Source organism: Trichechus manatus, unplaced genomic scaffold (genome assembly GCF_000243295.1).
Source record: "Trichechus manatus latirostris isolate Lorelei unplaced genomic scaffold, TriManLat1.0 scaffold00009, whole genome shotgun sequence".
Lineage (NCBI taxonomy): Eukaryota > Metazoa > Chordata > Mammalia > Sirenia > Trichechidae > Trichechus > Trichechus manatus.
Window position 1 is genome coordinate 23,331,868 of NW_004443945.1, and position 16,510 is coordinate 23,348,377.

General features: G+C 38.6%; 1 protein-coding gene across 3 annotated transcripts in view; it reads right to left on the reverse strand.

The window, feature by feature from the left end:
- PLEKHF2 (pleckstrin homology and FYVE domain containing 2) overlaps positions 1-16,510 on the reverse strand; it is a 24,114-nt gene that overhangs the window by 5,961 nt on the left and 1,643 nt on the right. The window contains exon 1 of one of the 3 annotated variants that reach the window (XM_023726057.1): positions 16,355-16,501. The exons of 1 other annotated variant lie outside the window; for it this stretch is intronic. The gene's annotated coding sequence lies outside the window, so the exon portion shown is untranslated. Of the gene's footprint in view, positions 1-16,339; positions 16,502-16,510 lie in introns of those variants that run through there. One more of the 3 variants, XM_023726058.1, reaches the window with a different exon arrangement.

The following is a 16,510-nucleotide window of genomic DNA, read 5'->3' on the forward strand; positions in this document are numbered from 1 at the left end:
CCATTTTCCCATTCTTGCCTATTCTGTAATATTCTTTGGACTTGGACAGACATGGCTGTGGCAGCATGCTTGTCCATTTTCCCACTTTTGTCTGTTGTGATATTTCCTTGGACTCAGGCAGGCATGGCTGTGGCAGCATGCGTGTCCCTTTTCCCACTTTTGCCTTTTTGAATATATACCAAATAAAACTGTTCTTCCTTCCCCTACAACACAGTGACCCATATAAGAAATACATTTTTGCATAAAATGATTGATGTAACTGCTGTCACTGAACTGTACGCGTGAAAAATGCTGAGTCGCCACGTGTTGTGTTACATATATATTTTATGACAATATAAAAATATTGAAGAAATATATTTCATACTTCAAGATTACAAACACACACTCATTATTCAACTCTAAATGATGCATTCCATTCTCTTCATTTTAATGCTGGTTACAGTCCACGTAGAATTGATTTCGATAAGGGGTTGTAACCTGTATTTGAAAAACAATGGGCTCATACAACTTTCCAACAGACGTGCCATGGTCCAGGAGTGCCCTGAGGTTTATCCTCTCAGCCCTATGGGATCCCATGGGGAAGCTCAGGGCAGCTAGAATCCCTGGGCTAGTAGTCTTTGGCGTTAAGCAGCCTCTCCCATTACCCCTTGTTAATCCAAAAATATTTTGTTTATGTGTCAGACATGGAAAAGAGGGGAGACACTGGACTAGAAGACCCAGACATATACAAATCCTGCCCTACACAAAACACAAACAAGAGAAAGAGAGATGCAGGGAGGGGAAGATAAGCACTGAGTGAGAGGAGTGGGGAAGTTTCAGCTGGGTTACTGCTGGATACCCCAAGGCAAGGTTCCTTGGTAAACTGGATTAGGACAGTGCCCTTTGGCTCAGGGTCTGAGGAGTGGAGGTGGGTGTGGGGGGAGCTCTCCCTTCCCCCAAAGCCCAAATCCAAACTCACCATCAGCACATCACCACACTGAGATGCCCAAGGCAATAAGAACTCTCAAAGACTTTTGTGAAAGGATTAGAATAAAGATTACTGGGCCTCACCAAGGATTGAGTCCTTTGGTTAGCCTACGCATTGAGGGGCAGGGAAAGAAGAAGAAAATGACAAAACATGGTCCAATTAGATTACTATCCACTTTTCTTGGAAAGGAATATATGTGAATATAGGAACAGCTAAAAGGAAAGTTCTCCCACCTCCTGGCAGAGATGACTTTTTTAGGACCAATTCCAAGAAGTAAAATTACTGGGTCAAAAGCATGAATGTTTAAGACTCTTGCTACCTTTTACAAAATTTCCATTCTGAAAAGTAAGACCAGTTTACCAAGCACCTATCCCATCTTCTCTCACATTAAATTTTTCTTTAAAAATTTCAGCAAACAGAATAAACAAAAAACAGCATCTCATTTTATTCATTTCTTTCACTTATCTTTTTATTCATTTTATTTGTTCATTCAACAAATATTTATTGAGCACTTTCTAGATGCCAGGTATTATTCTTTTCCTCTGAGAGCTTAGAGTCTAGTGGAGGAGAAAGATAATAAATAAGTAAACAAATAGGTAATTATAAAAGATAATTGCGTATGAAGGAAATAAGCAGGATACCAAGAAATGGGGAAATTCCTTTAGACAAGCAGTTCAAAAAAGGCCTAAGTGAGGTGGTATCATAAACTTGGTCTTAAAGAATGAGCAGGAGTCAGCCATGCGAAGGAACTGATACTATTGACAAAGACCTTAAGACAAGAAAGAACAGTACTTTTAATGCTTTATTTCATAGCTACCTAATGAGGCTGACCACTTTCTAACGTGTTTACTACCCACTTGTACTTCTAAGTTCAATTATTTAGGAGTCAGTAATTTGTATATATAAGGGCTATCAACAGATTTATTTCTTTGCTTTTCCTTGTCTATTAATCCATAATTTTGTTTATGTGTTTCACATAGGGCAGTTTTATTTATGTAACTACAGTTAAACTTACAGATCTTTTCCTTTATGATCTTCCCCCATTATTTCTAAGCTTTCCTATCCAGATATCAGACGAACCTTTTTATTATCTATGTTTTCATGACACAAATTTTACGTGTAATTATTTTATCCACCAGGCATAGGTTTTTAAAAAAAATTCCTTTTTTCTTCACAAATATTTGCATTCTAAAAGAGTTAATTACTCTATAATCACCAAATGCTGTGTGATCTCAGGTCATCAATTTAACATCTCCAAGCCTCAATCTCCTCCCACGTAAATGGAGTAATAATAATAGCAGCTACATAGTGAGGAGGTAAGTAAGATAATACATATCAAATGCTCTGCAAGTAGTCAACAAGTGGTAGCTCTTATTAATGGTATTAATCATCTACTGATTTACGACACTGTATCATATTAAATTTTTACACACTCTAAAATCCGATTCTGGACTTTCTGATCTAATCCATTAATTTGTTTTATAATTTGGTGTCAGTACCACTAGACTATCCCCCATTACTTAACTTTGTCAAAAATGTTTTGCTTAATCTCCCGTCTTTTGTCCAGATGAGCTCTTTTTAGAAAGCAGTTCTCAACCTTAGCTTCCCACTGGAACCACAGGGAAGCTTTAATCTTCAGCATACCAGAAAAAAAAAAAAAATCATCCTAATTTACTATCCAGGTCCAATTTTATTTTATTCCCAGTCCCAAGGATCCGGGACCCTTTATATATATTTATGTATATATACATATGTATGTGTGTATATGTGTGTGTATGTATATATATATATACACACACACATATATATGTCATTTTAGGACTATATAATTTACAAAACTAAAGGGAAAGTAAAAAAAAAAAAAACAACTTTTAGAGCTCTGTTTATACCTGAAAAATGTTGAACTGGCAAATGTTACATGTATTTTTACAACAATAAAACAAGAGCAATTTTTATAAAATTTAAACAGCAAATTTTTAATTTTATATTTCTCTGGTATTGAAGGTATATATATTCAAAATAGGTAATATCCTTTGAATGCAACTAACTGTTTATCAGCTGTCGTGCACGACTATATAATATTCCATTTTTGTCTTTAGGAACATTGCTCACTCATTAATTCTTGAGTTTGAGTAAAATGAGATGCTGTTTTTTAATCTATCACACTCTGAGATCTCTTGTGTGTGATCAAATTCATCACCATCATTAGTTTTAGTGTTGCTGTTTCTTTGCATTCATCTTTTGATTTGTCTAATAATTCTGAAATGTCTTCCTCTTTGCCCTTAAAGTCGGAAAATGAAAAAATACGAATTCTCAAACGTGTTAAACGAAAGCTGAAAACAAACAAAAAGACCAAAAAGGATATCTCCAAACTGCTTGTGTATCTTCTTGAAAGATAATGCGATAATGACGATTTATTTCACCACTGCATCATCCTTCTAGACAATCCCATTATTCTTCCATTCTGGCATAGCTGGGGAAAATTTATGAGTAGTGATTAAATAATTCCTAGGATAATAAATAGTGAAATGGAAAAATGTTTCAAGATACAGGAAAAGCAAGGTCACTAAGATCCCATAATGTATCTTAGATTTGTAAGTGTCCAATGAACCTATATGGTAACTGCAAGCTAGAGTGAGTTTTAGTCTTTTTTTTTTTCCTCTATGGAAGACCTCTAAGAAAGAATAAAAGTTACAAAATACCACTACAAATAATTAGAACTCACTAATCTTTTATAAAGCCAGCTTCACACACCAGTTAAAAACATTAAACCATCAAAGATTTCCAGTTCTCTGCTCCACAACTGCAGGCAAGAACTGCATTTGAATTGCCCAAGCTCCACGCTTGTCTTCTGGTAGCATCCGGTTTCTAAAGTAATATACTCTTTAGTGGGGTGTCTACCACCTGTTAAAAATGTAATACTAGACAAAGCAAAACAAAAAACCTCTTTCAAAAAAGACACAGAACACAATTTACAATTGTAAAGAGAGACCAACTGTCACAGAATACTATGGCCCACCTCTTCCTACTGAAAATCAATACTTCTTCTTTCATCCTTACAGGTGAGTGTAAAATGAAAAATCATCTAATTTATTTCTTACACATACACAGCATATCTAATATCAGTGAGCCGCAGTATTCAACTGTGCACTACAGTAGAAAAATGAATGAATTATAAACCAGGAGATCTAGATACTAATCTCCACTTAGGTACAAAATAGGAGATTCCACACAAATTACTTAACTGCTCTTTAAAAAAAAAAGAAAAAAGAAACCTTGAACAATACTCTGTGAAGTCCTTTCCATCTTTAAAATAATGAGTCTTTGATCGTAGATGGATCATATTTCTGGTTTACTGCAAGTCTCACTTGCCTACAAATTAATTTCTAATCAAATTTTTTGACTATGTCTTGGTATCAAACAATATTAGTGTTACTACTGAATTAGGACTTTACAGAAGATGTAAAAGAAAAGGGAAGAGACAAACAGGAAAGTGAGGAAACAGGTAACCATGTGTATGTAAAAACAACTACGTCATAGTTGGGGATTTTAGAAAATTAATTTGGAAGAGCAGAATAGCCACAATGGAAGTTACGAAAGGTCTTTAGAAAGATAGAAGGGAAGAACACGGATCTCAAGTCCTCTAGTCTTTATCATTTAAACCATCCCATACACTTCAAGATTCATATTCTTGAACAAGAGTTATGATCAGGTAACCCCCTATTCAAAAACTGGAAGTTCCCCAGCCAACGGCATTAAGTAAAATCCTTTAACCTGGTATTCAAAGCCTTTCAGTCAAGCCCCAGCATGTCCCAGTCTATCTTTCCAGTTTTACCTCTTTCTATATGTTCCCTCTGTAATAGTCAAACGAGCTATTCCCAGAATATGCTCTTGGCTTCCTTCCCTACCCCTGAACTCAACATGCCCTTCCTCCCTAGCATTCTGTATTTGCTGAAATCATACCAGTCCTTCAAGATGCAGTTCAACAGCCTCAAAGTCAGATACTATGATTCTCCTTTAAATTCTCATACCTTTTTTTATTTGTACCACTTTGACAGCACTTACATTCTGTTATGTTTTATAATGATTTGTATACCTGCTTATTCCCAACAGATCTGAAAGTTCTTTCTACAATTTTGTACTCCCAACAGCTCCCACAAAAATGCTTGCACGTACATGCCAGCGAGGTGTATTGAGCTGAATATGATCAGCAGTTAAAGTGGCAGCAGTTTCTCGACCTGGAGTTTGATGAAAATCAAAGACTTCATTTTTGACAGCTATATTAATTTTCACAGAAAACAGGAACTACACCGTACATATAATAACTACTGATTGCTTCACAGACCCACAGAGTTTGAATTTACAATCAAATGTTCTGGTTCATCTAACTATAGTATCTAATTATGAATTCTAAGTATTGGGGACGGCACATCCTGTTTTTGAAAAAAACCTCAATCTCATAATAATATATAAAAATGATTTCTTCTTCTCTTGCCCAAAAGCACAGCTGTTTAGTTAGCAAATAAAAAAAATGATGACCCATGCATATATTCACCATCAATAAAATTCAGATAAAAAGCAGCATCATTTCAAAAAGTATCTGTGCAGGGCAGCTGTACAGTGCTAAGAGCAGTAAAGAAAGCATTGTGTAGCATTTAAAAAATAAAGTCCGTAAAGCTCAACTTAAATACTATTGTGGAATGGGTTATCCCATCACATCCCTAACAAATTTTCTTTAGTATCATTCAAAACACTTACCATCTGCTCACTACATTCAAGGCTTCATGCTTTGTGGTAAAAAAAAAAAATATATATAAAAAAAAAGAATGAACCACAGGCTGGAAATTAAGATGTGTACCATAAAGTTTTAATACAAAGCAGAATGAAATATGTGCTCTAATAAAAATATTAACAAAGTGGAAAGAAAGGAAAAAAGGAAAGAGTGAGGGCATGGCACTGAGAACGCAGCACTTGAACACCTCAAACAGGCTGTGAACAGTAAGAACTTCAAACAGCAAAAAACGTAAGTAAAGGCACAAAGCTCTGCAAGTAAATGTAAGAAAAGTCACATGGTACAGCTGCAGCAGAGGCGGTAGGGAGTTATTTATGGGAGAAGAGAGGGAGGAAAAAAATAAGACAAGAGATCTTATTGATTCCTGACACTCCTTCTGAAGTTTCTGGAAAGAGTGGCCTAATTTGATCTGGATTTTTCTAAGATAATTGTGAAACAGAGTAAGAGATAAACTGCAGTCGGGAGAAACTGAAAACAGGACACCAGTTGAAAAGTTATTGAAAAAGTAGAGGGGAAAATTGACAAGAATCTGAAGCTTGCAACAGGAACAGAAAGGGCAGATTCAGGTTTGCCATGACTAACTGGATGTGGAAAAGTAAAAGCTGAAATTAAATTCCCTGAAATTAAATTCTAAGTAATAAGAATACTAGTATAATCATTAACAATTTTCAATGAATTTCAAGTAGCCAAATATTTACTGACCACCGGTTCTGAGCAAAGCAGTATTAAGATACAAGATACTCAAAATTAAGAATCTTCATGGAGGAAAAACACAGCTTTATTCAAGTTTATATACACAAACCAAAAGAAACCAAACCCACTGCTGCTGAGTAGATTCCAACTCATTACGACTCTACAGGACAGAGTAGAACTGCCCCATAGGGTTTCCAAGGAGCGGCTTGGTGGATTCAAACTGCTGACCTTTCAGTTAGCAGCCAAATGCTTAACCACTGTGCCACCAGGGCTCCTTATATACACAAATATATGTATTTATTATACATTAGAGTGTGTTTCTACAGGATAGAGGAGGATGGGAGAAACTGGCAAAGAAGGAAAAAAATAACAAGAAAGGGTTCTGGTAACTCACGTAGTAAGCTATAAACTGAGAAATATGATTAACTCAAATCTGTGCAATCCAGCTCTAAAATAGCAGAGGGGAAACAAACCAAAATCATTTTTTTTTTAAAGTGATGAAGATCTCAGGATCAAAGAGTTGAGTTGGTGATTTCTGAATAGAAATTCGAGCTGGGCCTTCAAGCAAAAGTACTAGTAGGTCATACTATTTGAGGGGTGGGGGCCCAGGAAAGAAGAGGGGAATGGTAGTGCACAAATATATTTCAGAGAAACAGCTGAGCCCAGGCTGGAGGAGGCAGGGCCAGGAGAAGGTATAGTGGGGGACAAAAGTCTGGTGAAACAGGGAGGGGCCGAGCTGCAAGGGGAAAAAAGCATCAGACTGAAGAGTTTAGATTTTATTATGTAGGCAACGGGAAGACAAAGGTTTTTAAACAGGAAAATACACAGGATGGGTTGGAGAGAATATGAAGGAGCAAGATTAAAGGCAAAGAAACCAGCCAGATGAGTACTGCAGTAATCTCTACAGGAAAGGTAACAAAAGCTGAACCATAATAATTGGCAGCAGAAATGAAAGCGGAGGATGGAAGTGAAAGATGACTAAGGTATAGCAGATAGGATTTAGGACCTAACTGAATATGCAGATGAAAAATGAGTGCTAAATGACTTTAAAGGTTTAAGCATAAGCCACTGGGAAGCTGCTTTTGGGAGGGAGAAGAAATCAGTTTGGAACATATTTATCTTGGATATAAGACAAATGTCTGTCAGATAGACAGAAATGACAGGATAAGCAGGGAGCTCCAGGACAGAGAGATTGGAGAGTCACCCACATAGAGATGCTGTTTGATGCTGTGGTAAAGAAAAAGGGGCAGAGAACTAAACTTTGGGAACACCTAGTTTAGAAAGCAGGAGGAGAAACAAGAGCAAGCAAAGAGAGCAGAGGCAAGAGAGCACAAAGCATCTTTTCAAGATGCTTACCACGCTCCATAAATATCAGAGACTAAATAACCTATCAAAAAGTCACAAGTAGCAAGCAGTGGAACAAGTAAAGACATCAAGGGCTAATGGTAATGTATAATAATAAAATATTTTAGGAAGCACTGGCCTTTGACCCTCAGGCATTTTCTTAAGTATCTATGCTGGAGAAATAAATGGAGGCAAGGGAGGTGAATGCTGCATATAAAAAGCTATTTCCTCTGGCATTAACTCTAATAGTGAAAAACAAGCCTAAATTTCTAGCCATAGAAGAATGGTCGAATAGAAGAAAAAGTCAAATATCATAAAAGAAGATATTTTACTACATAAAGATTTTAAACTTCAATATTAGGAAGAAAAAGAATTAAAGTTTAATTAAAGAAAAACATTTGCAATATGTAATGAATGGCCAACATGCTTAATATATTAAGGGTTCCCGCAAATCAATCAGAATACAGGAAAGATTCCAAAAGAAAAATGGGTAAGACACAAACGGCAAATTTCCAAAAGAACAAATAAAAATGACTAGCAAATATAAAAATGTTGGATGTTATTCACCTCTCTAAGGTATAGAGGGAAGGGAACTCATATTCTAGAGAGTATATATGGGAACAACTTTTCTACATACCATTTTGGCAACATAAGGGCTTTCGAGACTTCATACAAGAATTACACAGTATTTCTACGAATATATACAAAAAATAATTAGTGTACAAAGTTATTCACAGAAAGAAGTTCACTGCAGCTGACTATATTATTGAAAAACCAGAAACAACCTAAGTGTCCGACAACAGAGACTGGTTAAATAAATTATAGTATACCCATACAACGGATTTCCAGACTGCTTTTGAGAGAACACAGACTAATATTTAACATGGGAAATTGTTAAATAAGACATTTTATTAAATAAAGGATTCCAAACAGCACATATAATAAGAATCTTTTTTTTTTAAGTCTGGGACGTCTAGAATGACTTAAACACACCAAAAATTTAATATTGATTATCTCTGAGTACTACGGTGGTAATATTTTGATACTGCCTGATTATCTTATAATAAACAAAGAAAAACTGATTTTTAATTAAAGAAGAAAATGCAAAAGAATATGTAGAAAATACAAGTGTAAAAAGCAAAATATAAAGTTTTTTGATTTGTTTTCCCAGATATTATTTAAATAAAACAAGTATAAAGAACTAGAGATAGTTTCACTTCTGAAAACAGGAAGGAGAAAAAATTGATGCAAAGAAGAAAACAGAAAATTTACATCATAAAACTTTAATCATTTTATAAGGAAGCAAGGTCATCTGCTAAGAGTCAAGTGCTTCAAGACGAGTGGGCAACCGGAGCAGAGTGAAAACGCAATAGAGAAAATGAGTCAACTTTGGTATGAGAAAAGATTAGAGAGCAACTAGTACACAGGAAAACAAACAGGCAGCAGTTACATGCTGTGATTTTTTTTGGGGGGGTTGGGGGGCTGTAACTAGGTAGGGACCGAAGCAGAAAAAGCGAACAGTGGTGATATTTACAAGTTGAGAATTGACCAGTTATATATACAGCAAAGGTCAAGGAGAGAAGGGACTATGTGGTGCTAGTGAGCTCATAATTAGAATATGAACTACAGGGTTGAGTTGGATAAAGAAGGAAGATGATAAATTGCTGGGAAGGACTGAAGGTAACAACGAGGGCAAGAAGCTGGCTCATCAGGTATGATGGAAGACAAACAGAAAGACAGGGCACTGAATCACCATCTCTGACCACAGAGTTTTTGACTTAAGGTACAGTAGTTCTGCATGATGACAAGGTTAATAACACGGTCATATATGTAGGCTGTTGATGCAGAGTAGAGGTGAAGGCCACTGGAGTTGGGCTTTCCCAACGTGGGCTTTCTGGCCTGAAATGACTGTTTCTTAACCTCTAAGCATTTCACTTTCCTCAGCTGCATAATACATCCTTTCTCAGCTGCAAATACATCCTTTCTAGCCTGACAGGAATTTAGCTGGCACTTACTCTCTCTGCATTTTATTTAACAACAAAATGAAAAGAATTAAGAAGGAGATGGGGAATTGAATTAAATCAACGGTTCATAACCCAGACTGCACATTAGAATCATGGGTGCTAAAAAAATAAATGCAAAACTACATATGCCCCAGCCCCAAATCCAGGGTGGGATCCAGACATCAGTATTTTTTAAAAAGCTCCTCAGGAGATTCTAATGCACGGCCAAGGTTGAAACTGAACTAGGTACTTCTAAAGGCCACTTCCCTTTTAAGAATCTATGATTCGAACAAAGTAGGAGGCCTTACACTGCCTGATCTCAGAACTTACTATATGGCCACGGTCATGAAAACAGCCCTGTACTGGTACAATGACAGACACAAACCAAAAGAACATAATTTAGAACCCAGAAGTAAATCCATCCAGCTATAAACAGCTGATCTTCGACAAAAGGTCAAAGCCCATTCAACGGGGAAGAGACAGTCTCTTTAACAAACGGTACTGGCAAAACTGGAAATCCATTTGCATAAAAATGAAACAGGATCCATACCTCACTCCATATACAAAAACTAACTTACAATGGATCTAAGATCTAAATGTTAAAGCCAAAATTATAAAGTTCCAGGAAGATAACATAAGGACAAAGCTCGGGATCCTAATTAATGGCATAAATACACTATCAAACGTAACTAAAAATGCACAAACAACAGAAGATAAACTAGATAACTGGGACCTCCTGAAATTAAATATTTATGCTCATCAAAAGACTTTACCCAAACAGTAGAAAGAGAAGCTACAGACTAGGGAAAGATTTTTGGTAACAACATATCTGACAAGGCTCTAATCTCTTAAATATATAAAGAACTTCAACACCTCAACAACAAAAAGACAAATAATCCAATCAAAAATGGGCAAAGGACATGAACAGACACTTCACCAAAGAAGACATTCAGGCAGCTAACAAACACATGTAGAGATGCTCGCGATCATTAGCCACTAAAAAAAGAAAAAACAAAACAAAACCCGTTGCCGTAGAGTCAATTCCAACTTGTAGCGACCCTACAGGACAGAAGAGAACTGCCCCATAGGGTTTCCAAGGAGCAGCTAGTGGATTCGAACTGCCGACCTTTTGGTTAGCAGCCAAGCTCTTAATCACTGCGCCACCAGGGCTCCACTGGCCATTAGAGAGATGCAAATCAAAACTACAATGACATACCATCTCATCCCCGCAAAAATGGCACTGCTCAAAAAAACAGAAAACGGCGAGTGCTGGCGAGGTTGTGGGGAGACTGGAACTCTTACACACCGCTGATGGGACTGTAAAATGGTACAACCACTATGGAAAACAGTATGGCGCTTCCTCTGAAAGCCAGAAACAGAAATTTCATATGATCCAGCAATCCCACTCCTAAGTATATATCCTAGAGAAATAAGAGCAGTGACATGAATAGACATATGCACACCTATGTTCAATGCAGCATTATTCACAATAGAAGAAAGACGGAAACAACCTAAGTGTCCATCAATGGATGAATGGATAAACAAAACATGGTACATACATACAACGGAATACAATGCAACGATAAAGAATAATGACGAGTCTGCAAAACATAACATGGATGAATCTGGAGGACATTATGCTGAATGAAATAAGTTAATCACAAAAGGACAAATATTCTGTGATACCACTTTTATAAAAAGTTAAGAATAGGCTTACACACAGAAAGCAATGTTCTTTGATGATTACCAGGAATGGGAAGAGGAGGGAGGGAGAATCACTTACTAGATAGTAGACACGTGTTAATTCTGGTGAAGGGAAAGGCAATATACAATATGGGGTGAGTCAGCACAACGTGACCAAGGTAAATGAAGACAGTAACAGTTATGCAAGAATAAAGTACAACTACAGCAACTGCTATAACATATATAATTCTACCACAACAGTAATAACAACCAAAAATTTGTGAGTGGTTACATAGGTAGATATGTATGCTATATACGTGTGGGAGGGTATATGGGAGTTACACGTGCGTGCACATATAGGTACAGTTGTGGGCATTTGTATATACAGATATCTATACACGCATATGTTACATATATATTCACATATATAATAGAGCACATAAATGAAAAAACCCGTTGCTGTGGAATCAATTCTGACTCACAGCGACCCTACAGGACAACGTAAACTGCCCCACAGTTTCCAAGGCTGTAAACCTTTATGGAAGCAGACTGCCACATCTTTCTACCACAGAGTGGCAGGTGGGTTCCAACCATTGACCTTTTGGTCAGCAGCCGAGTGCTTAACCACCACACCACCAGGGGTCCATAATAGAGCACATGGGGGCACGGTTATGGAAATGTCCTAGACATATCCAAATACCTCGTGGGACTGAGTGACTGGGTTTGAAGGCTCAGGACTATAGTCTCAGGGGATATCCAGATTAACTGGCTTAAGCAGTTCATAAATATAATGTTTACAACCTAGTTTGGTGAGTAGTGTCTGAGATTTTAAAAGCTTGCAGGCGGCCATCTAAGATACAACTATCAGTCTCTTCCCATCTGGAGGAAAGAAGAATGAAAGAAACCAAAGAATCAAGGAAGCAATTGGTCCACAGGACTAATGGCCCACACGAACCACAGCTTCCACTAGCCAGAGACCAGAAGAACTAGACAATACCCAGCTACCACTACCAACACAATAGAAGGTCACAGTTAGAATGGGATAAAAATGTAGAACAAAACTCAAATTCATAAAAAAGACCAGACTTACTGAACTGAGACTGGAGGAACCCCCAAAACTATCACCCTAATATACCCTTTTAACCTGAAACTGAAGCCACTCCTGGAAGTCGCCCGTCAGCCAAGTAATAGATTGGCCTATAAAACAAACAGTAACACTTGTGAGGAATGTGCTCTTTAGAACAATCAACTATACATGACCAAACAGGCAACATTTGCCCAAAAGCAAAGATGAGAAGGCAAGAATGAGCAGGGAAACTGGATAGATGGAAATTGGGAAGGCTGGGTGGAAACAGGGAGAATGCTGACATAATTCGGGATAGCAACCAATGTCACGAAACAATTTGTGTATGAACTGTTGAATGGGAGACTAATTTGCTGTGTAAACTTTCACCTAAGACACAATGTCCAAAAAAAAAAAAAGATTCTATGATTCTATATAATTACTTGCCACTCTGTTAATACTTTGAAATGATACTGAATATCATGCACCAGGTACTTCCACAAATGTCTTAGATCATCCTCGCAACAAAGTGAGGCAAATACAGTGAAACCTGTGAGAGCCAAAATTCGACGAGATTGCCTTGTTTTTGTGCGGGGTCTCACAAGTTTTCTGCCTTTGACAGGATGGAATCTTACAACTTTTCTACTGCTCATTTTAGTAGAAAATATTTTTGTTTTCCTTCTCTGACAGGTTTCTGCCTTACACAGGTTCCAGCTTTCACGGGTTTTACTATATTTCTGTGTCTATTTCACAAATGAGTACAGTGAAGCTTAGAGAAGTAAAGTGCCTTGTTCAAGGGTCACAAACTGGTAAGGAACAGTCAGTATTCAAGATTTTTGTTGTTGTTGTTCCAGTCCATCCCACATGCAACTTGATTTCTTTCTAGTACATTCACAGGGAACTACGTGAATGCCTTCAACTCTCTTCCCAGGACCTCCTGAAATTGAGCACACTAGTTTGACGGTGATGAGTTGACTAGGGAGAAAGTTATTTTGGGTGGGAAGCAGGAAATTAACCCCAAATTCTACAGTAACAGAACACCTTCACCTGGAGACGTTTTACAACTTAAAATATCAATCTAAAAACATCTACAAAGTTTTTTTTTATTCCGTTAAGCCAAAATGCACATTGCTATTAAACATATGGCCGGGGTACAAAGCTGGCTCTCAAAAAGTAAACTTAACAATAGAAAAGCAGCAATTTTTATATGCTTTCCACTAAGCAGGGCATTCTAAAAATTCCAAGACAATTCTAACAAACAATGAGTGGCAGTGCAGTAATGAGATCTGCTCTATCAAAGTACTTAAATGTATAAACATGACCTTCAGAATTTTCAGGCATTAACCATATTTCTATCCAATGCAAATAAATTCAATTGCAGTTTAAAATTATGACAAGAATCCTTTTGTTGATGCATGGTTTAATTCTCATAAACCAGTGATCATATTTCAGTCCATTATTTACTGAAAAATTTCATAAACATTCAAGTTCTGAACCCCGAGGTCAAAATTAATTGAGTTACCATATCAGCCAAGGTAGACTGGGGGGTGGGGGCGGGTGGACAAAGGCCCAAGAATGATCAACCTATCTGTGGATTCAATGAAGTTCATGTCATGTACTAGGGAAAAGATCACAGAGAAGATCTAACTACTATGGCCATGGAAATGACAATTTAATAAGAAAATCCATGAAGCACATTTACAAGGAACAAACGTGTACTCATCCATTCAAATACTTCCTGAGCATCTGCTATGTTCTCCACATGCTGGGGATGAAGAGGCAAATTAGACCCCAAGTGACGCCTGCTGTCATGGAGGTGTTGTAACAGATTTATGCACTATTTACAGGAGAAGTGAATTATTCCTGGGGAGACAGAGGAGGGTGGGAGGAGAATAGGGCAGAAAAGGCTTTAAAGAGCATAGGCCTTAAGTGAGTATTTTTAAGAGGAAAATTTTCAGTATATCAGCTCTCTAGAAAATAAGTACTTACAGGGAAGAAGTAAATTCAAATCAGAAAGAGCAGTGAAGACAGAGGAAAGAAGGTAGACAGAGGCTGTTTCACAGGAATAAGTTATGTATCCTACAAAGTTATGCTATAGGAAAAATACAAGGTTTCAGAGTCATAAGATCTTAGTTAAATGCCAGCTCAGCTGCTAGACTGTTTTAAGTTTGTTAAGTCACTTCATTTCCTTATTCCATAGGGCTATTGTCAAGGCCAAATAAGATACACATCAAACAAGCCAGCACACAGATGATCATTTTCAGTAACTATCTGAAACCACTAAATAATTCTTCATCCATAAAAACAAGTATGTATAATATTACTTGATAACAACGCAACAGTTGTTTTTTTTTTTTTTAAAGAACTAAGGAAATCAGCAATCAAATCTGAGCAGAAGCTATAAAGAGTTAAGAGAAGAATTCTCCAGGACTTGTTGTAGGGTTTACCTTATTCGTGAAGAGCCTTTTTTAAAGTTCATTTAACAGGACTTTAAAGCTAAGTAAGACATTTTTATTAAAAATAACCATTTATATTCATTTGCTGGAGTAATTCTAGCTGAATCTTTTCTTTTGATGCCTTAGTACACCAGTTTAATTTCTGAGGAGATTACATGTGCTTTGCAAATAAGTAACTTAATACCATTCACCTCCCGTGCTGTAAGAACCCAAAGAGATTAAAAATAGAAGCTTTCGTTAATACTGAACTACCAGAGTACAGAAAAAAGTAAATGCTCAAAACATGACAGCCATGCACCTTTAAGAAACCAAGGGCGGGGGTGAGGGGGGGCTTGGAAATGTCAAGATCACTTCACCTTATTCTTAAGAGAACAACACATGCCTTTAAGTCTCTCAATAAACGTTTGTGTCTAATCTTTCTTTAATGAGTCTCTTCAGCAACTGTACTAAAACACAACAAAGAAGGCATTTATCAACTTAACATACTTTGTAAGTCTATGAATTAGAGAAGGGCTTAGTTATCTGCAACCTTAATACCACTCACACAAGTTACTTCTATAATGTACTAAGAGCACACGTGTATTAAGCAACAAGAGAAGCGAGCTCTCGACCTTTAAGAAAATTTTAAGAAGGAAAACTAAGTTCGGCAACAAATCTTAAAACTTTAAAAGACTCTAGATAAATAAGGTGTAAGGAACATCGCTTCTATCAGAGCAAATTCTGCGGTGCCATTTTTTTCAAGTCACATAAAAATATGCTTTTCAAGTTACAAACGTCCCTGATCCCCAAGCCCTGCGAAGTTTTTGGACAGCAAGATAATGGGTCCTTAAGACTCCACTAGCCATGACTAGGACCCTAGTCCGCAAGTCCTACAACTTCTCGCCCGACCGCGGGACCCCCTTCCCGCATCCGCCCGACCCCCGGCCCACAGGCTCACGGACCTGGACGCCCGCCGGGCCCTCCCGCGGTTCCCCAGCCCCGCAGGCCAGCCAGCCGGACAGGCACCGGCCCGGACCCTCCCAGGCGGTCCCCGAGCCCCGCGGCGGCGGAGTCCTGCCGGCGGGGGTTTCTCGCTCCCGGAGCTGAGGGGCCCGGGGAGACGGCGGCAGCGGCGGCTACTCGCCCGCGGCCCCCGCCCCACCACGGGCCAGTCCCAGCACGGAGGGGAGCGGGTAGGGAGCGCCCCGTTTCTCACAGACCCCAACATGGCGTCGGCCGCCGCCGCCCGCGACGACGACACCTCCCCGCGCCGCGGACTGCCCCGGGACCGCGGGAGAAAGCGCCTGGAAAGTTTCGCTTCTCCCCTCCCGGCGGATCAGAGGCCGGGGGACAACCAACCTGGTCTTCACCTACCCGGACAGGCGCGGGCGGCGGCGGCAAGGGTGAGAATCTTCCTCGTCCCGGGCACTGGGCGCGGACTCTGCCCGCTCCCCGGCCCTGGCCTCCCAGGGTGTTGCGGCCGGCGGCCCCGCTCAGCCGGAGCGATCCGGACGCGGCGGGCGGCGTACG